Genomic DNA, 6000 nt, shown 5'->3' with positions numbered 1-6000 from the left:
CCTCCTGTTACCTGCTTCCGCACTGTGACTGCCAGACCCTCTGGCTCACAGGACCATCTCCCTGTCCCCCAGGTGAGCCTGGGTACTTCTCCTGCTCCTCTCCACGGGGTTCCAACTCAGAGGCTCTCACCCGACACTTTTTTGAGGAAGGTTGAGCTGTGATGTGTCAGGGTGACTTACTAGGTGTGCCAGGGGCTTGATGGCCTAATGGGGGAGTGCTGCGGTCACACGGAAGCCCTATCCTCCTGGTTTCCAGTGGTCCTGAGGGCCCTCCCTGAGCCCCCCCACAGGGGGCGGGACTGTGCTCAGCATTTACTGGCAGCTGGAAGACGTTTCTACATCACGCTGAAAAGAAGGAAGATTGTTTCTTGCCCCTTTGAGATGATTATGAAAATTTGAGACAAGTAATTGCGTCGTAAAAGGAGATCCCCTGAATCAGAAAGGTGGGTAGTCAGCAAGAGAACATGGCTGAATTCTCGAGTCCGGAGGGGCTATCAGAAGGTGGGCAGTTTTAAAAGTCGGTCAAATACTATGTCACCTTCAGCACAATCACATGTGCCAGATAAACAGGCCGAGCGTCTCTCAAATCAGTATCATGCTCACAGACTCAAGTGTGAGTTTTCCAGAGTCCAGTAAAAGCTTAAAATGCAGGATGTCAGGTGTTGCCCCAGTCCTTAGGTTAAAAGCCAAAGAAGGTGGTTATTAAACAGGAAGGACAGGCTGTACTCCTTGGCTGCGTAGCTCAGGGACGCTGGCTACCTCCTGGATTGGGCATCAGTGGAATTACAGGTTAATAAAGAATAGGTATGTTCTCCAAACTCATCAAGTATACATGAAGTATTTTCAGCTTTTTATATATCAATCATACTACATGAAGTGTTTTTTTTTAAAGAATATGTGTGTGAATTTGTGTGCAGTTATAGCTTCTAATGTACTGTTTACATCAGCACATTGTCAGTAGTTCCTGATTTCCACCCAGGACCCTGGAGTCCCACGTTAGCAGCTTCCGTGGATGGCTGCTCTTTTTCCCCCTGTTCTGACTCCGCCAAAGTGGTCCTGGTAGTTGAAGTGCAACCTGGAAACTGCCAGCCTGCCTCAGTGGGCCTGGCGCTTCCCTGGATCCAGGGGGCTTGAGGGCTGGGGCAGACCCAGGCATAGGGTCGTCTCACTGGGACTGCTCCAGTGGGTCCCTCTTTCTCCCTCACAATCTGCTCCTGCCCCAGCTCAGCCTGATGTTGGCCTGTTCTCCTGTGAGATCTCCCTCTCCTCCTCTTCTGCATATGTTCAGAATGTATGTCAATCTCACTCCTTAGAATCTTCTAAGTATCCTACTTGCCAGCTTATGTGACTTCTGAACATTCATTCTGGTGCTATCTTCCATCCGAAGATTGGCCAAGTCTAAAGTCTGAACACTGGGCTTCTTTAGCTGTTCCTGAGGTCGTGCAGTAGAGAGGAGGTGTGGGCCGTAGTCAGAATAAGCTGATGCAATCTAGCTGTGCGCCCCACCCACCCAGGCAAATCACGTTACTTCCCTGGGCTTCTCTTTTATCATCTGTAAAAGGAAAATTCAGATTCAGATGCCTTCTGAGGTTCTCCAGCTCTAACATTCTGGGATCCTGGAACCCACCCTGGGTAAAACAGAAGGCTCCGAGGTCCTGCCCAGGACCCCACCCATGCCCAAGTGGGGCTAGAAGGGAGCACACGCAGGGTCAGGATGGTGGGGAGGGCTCTGGGCCAGTTGAGCACTGGTCCTTCATGGACTTAGGTTTAAGGAGCGCCTGTTGGGTGGGGCCCGGCTGGAAGGAATGAGCCAGCCTCCCCCAGATTTCCCCCTGCCTGAGTGCTTGCCTCACAGGCTGTTACTTCACTCTCCTCACCACTTCCCAGGGTGGGGAGGGGAAGGGCAGATGGGCAGCAGCTGATGCAATAGGCGGAGGGACAGACGCAAGCCTGTGTGGTTCTTCGAAGACGGAGCAAAGGTCAGCTGGGCCGGGCCCACCTGGGCTGCAGCTGCAAGGCTCGGCTCTCTGCAGTTTTAGCTTTCTCTTCTTCCTTGACTCTTTCTCCTGGAATGGAGTTTATTCTCGGGTTGTCAGAGCCAATACTCTAACACTATTGTGTTAGAGTCTCCTCACGTCCATTCACTTGTGGTGCTCTAACCTGCAGAGAACGTCGTCGCCTGCTAGGAATGTGCACATACGTGTATGTACACACACACCCAGTGGGGGCATCCAGAAATGAGATTGCTGTTCCAAGAATGTGCTCCCAGTGCTCTTCTGAGGAAGTGGGTTCAGTCAGGAGGATCACAGAGTGTCAGAAGATCTGGAAATTTCCTGTGTAGCCAAAGTCTCAAACTATGGCCTAGGGAATGCCATTTCTATTCAAGACCCCTTGTATCAAATATTAATGAGACTCTGGGCTGCTTGCCCATCTCCTGGGGATCTGCATGCCTTGGACACAATATAACTCTTTTAATCTTTAAAGTTAAAACAAAGTCTGCAAGGGGAAAAAAAAACAAGGTGCCTCAAGTCCTTTGTTAAGTCCTCAACAAAAGGAAAAATTGCTAAATATTGCACTCAAACTAGCTCAATTAACGAGTAACTATACCTGCACGATAAATGGCAAAGAAGTTTGTCTTACTAAATCCATGCTTCAAGACTGCACATTCTTTGCACTAGGCTCAAGAAATAAACTGTAAGTACAGTTAGGCCCTACATGACTCATAATCATCATAATTTACTTCGCATTTACTATGTGCCAGGCCCCGTGCTAAGTGATATACATGAATTATCACATTTTGTCCTCAAACCCTATGAGATAGAGTCTATCATTATCCCCTTTTACAGATGCAGAAACTGAGGCACAGATGTTTTAGTAACTTGCTTAAGGACACAGAGCTAGTAAGTGTAGAGTTGAGATGTTAACCTTGTTCCTCTGACTCTGAGCTTTTTTTTCTTCTCATAAGCATCTGAAAAACTCACCTATACAAATAGAGGATTTAAGTGGGATAGAATCCTTCAAATTACAAAAGGATTCACCAGAATGTTCTCTAAATCCCAAATTCCCCTGTAACTTTAGTCAATAAAGTCCACAATTTTATTTTCTGGACTTTGTTTTATTTCCATATTTTAAGGAACATAGTTTTTGAATATAACAGATTTTGCTCTTTGGGGAAGGTCACTATTAACCCTCTCATCAAATTAGTTAATTCCAGTATGATTAATGCTGATAATAGTTAATGATTGACTTATTTTCTTATGGGTATTGAATAACTAAATTTAGAAAGGACCTTTGGGCAAGGTAGTTTATAATTTAAGTAGGAATTTTATAATTATTCATTTGTATATCTTCACACATAATCAAATTTAATCAAATAAATAGCCTGAAAGAGTGAAATTATAGTGTTATCACGGTGTAGCAGGAGCTGGGGGCTTTCTTCTTCAATCAGCCATCAACTTGATTTATAGATGTTTTATCTCATTAACCTGTATGTCATGGAGCGAATTAGTGATGCTGGGAACTGCAAAACACACTCGAAGCAGCCATGTTCCTCTTTAACTCCATCGTGCAAATTAAACTGGACCCAATTATTCTGAATCATAGAAGACACCTTTGGAAAGACGTTGCCTCCTTCATTTCAACTGGCTTACTGGAATGAAACTCGAACTTGATGTGAACCCTGTTTTTCTCTTTTGGCTGCGTACCATTTTACATCAAAACCTTCTGAATCCTTCAAAAGCGCTTCGCAGAGAGGCAAACACATGCAGATTGCTCTGACTCTCCCCATTTGGGTAAAGTTTTCCCAGGACTCCATGGAGGGTCCTGAGGATTGCACTGCTGGCCTTCCACGTGCTGGTGAGCATCAGGGCAGTTGCACAGAACCCAGCCCCATTTGGAGGGCTGCCGTCTTGAAGATGGAGAAGGTCCCTCAGGTTCTCATGGTGCTCTTGGCGTCCTTTTGCTCCTGTTCCCCATTCTTACAGGTACTTACAGACTTTCTTCCCTTCCAGCCTTCTGCGGGAGGTTTCTGAGCTGCATGGCTTCCCATTCTTATGGCTGGATGAAGGTGGTGGCTAGGATGGAAGGACGATGAGAATCACATAGGCTATATTGATTTACATAGGAAAAAGTGTGAAGCTACTCTCTGGAGAGAGAATGGGCTGGGTGTAGCTCTTGAGTGAGAAAAATGGCCACTTCTTCAAGAAGCTTAGCAGAGATTTACATTTTTTTAATGCATTTGGCGTTCAACTTTTGTTTTTTTTTTAAATATTTATTTTAGAAAGAGGGGGAGGGAGAGAGAAAGAGAGAAGGAGAGCATGAGTGGGGGGATGGGGAGAGAGAGAGGGGGAGAGAGAGAGAGAGAGAATCTCAAGCAGATGCCATGCTCCGGGGCTTGACCTCATGACCCTGAGATCAAGACCTGAGCTGAAATCAAGAGTCGGCCACTTAACCGGCTGAGCCACCCCGGTGCCCCAACTTATGTTTCTTTTGAATAGAATGCCACATGAACATGGACCACCATAAGGGAGGAAGAAGGCTCAGGTTTATTCAAGTTACATTTCAAGTAATTTTCTGAGAGAGGAAACTGGTTTGGGTAGAAAAATCTAAGACAATGGACTACAGTGGGGGTTTCTGAATTTGCACAGGCTTAGAACAGAACTGTGAAGTGTGGGGAGTCATAGAGAGGGGGCCATGGGAGGGTATATTATCAGGTGGAGGCCCTTTACCTCCCTTAGATTTGTGGGTGAAGCTGAGGTTTCTTTTGAGGGTGATTTCACTTGAAGAGTAAACCTCAGTACTGGAGTGACACCAAACTTCAATTTCTCTTCTTGGCTTAATTTAAAAATGGACTAGATTGTTAATATACAGAAGAATTTTTCTGTGGGTTCTTGCTCCTTAAATGACTGATGTTCTAATGCCGTTTGACATGTCTCTTGGGTGAATGACTCAGCCCTGGCCTCATGGACCCTCCACAGGCTCTCCCTCCCTCAGGGGTGCAGGTGTGTCCCCACCTCGGTCGGAGGCCAGGAAACTAACCACAATCTCCTGGCTATGAGACTGTAGGCTCCTGCCTTGGAGGCAAAACAGGGTGAAACACAGGCAGGCAGGATCCCAAACCACAGAAGCTCAAGTTAGGTCATCTTTGTGAACATGACAACTCGCTGTCTTAGTCAACAAAAAGAAACATAGACCCATTCAAAAATGACTTGAGAAGACGGAATTTGCGTGACTTTGGTGACTTGCCATTGAGCGCTATTCCAAAGCAAAGGAGAATTAATTAGTCCTTTTCACAAGCCAAGAAACGTGCAATGGTACACTCACACCAGTTTACTGCAGGACCGTTGAGTACACGAGTTTAAATTGCTTTTCTGGTGGCCAATGAGTACAATGTCTGATTTCTTGTTCCCTCCTCACATGCACCTGGCAACGTGGGGGACTGTGTGCTGAGCAGGAACCATCTTTCTTTCTTTCTTTCTTTCTTTCTTTCTTTCTTTCTTTCTTTCTTTCTTTCTTTCTTTCTTTCTTTCTTCTTTCTTTCTTCCTTCCTTTCTTTCTTTCTTTCTTTCTTTCTTTCTTTCTTTCTTTCTTTCTTTCTTTCTTTCTTTCTTTCTTGATTTTATTTATTTATTTGAGAGAGAGAGAGAGACAGCCAGCAAGAGAGGGAACACAAGCAGGGGGAGTGGGAGAGGAAGAAGCAGGCTCCCAGCAGAGCAGGGAGCCCAATGTGGGGCTCAATCCCGGGACGCTGGGATCACGCCCTGAGCCGAAGGCAGACACTTAACGACTGAGCCACCCAGGCGCCCCTTTCTTTTTCTTTTTTAAAAAAGATTTTATTTATTTATTTGAGAGAGAGAGAGCAAGCATGAGCAAGGGGGAGGAGGGGTAGAGGGAGAAGCAGACTCCCCACTGAGCAGGGAGACTGATATGGGACTCCATCCCAGGACCCCGGCATCATGACCTGAGCTGAAGGCAGATGCTTAACCGACTGAGCCACCTAGG

The sequence above is a fragment of the Ursus arctos genome, unplaced genomic scaffold, assembly GCF_023065955.2.
Source record: "Ursus arctos isolate Adak ecotype North America unplaced genomic scaffold, UrsArc2.0 scaffold_8, whole genome shotgun sequence".
Taxonomy (NCBI): domain Eukaryota; kingdom Metazoa; phylum Chordata; class Mammalia; order Carnivora; family Ursidae; genus Ursus; species Ursus arctos.
The sequence above is the reverse complement of the archived record's forward strand: the minus strand, read 5'-3'. Positions refer to the sequence as shown.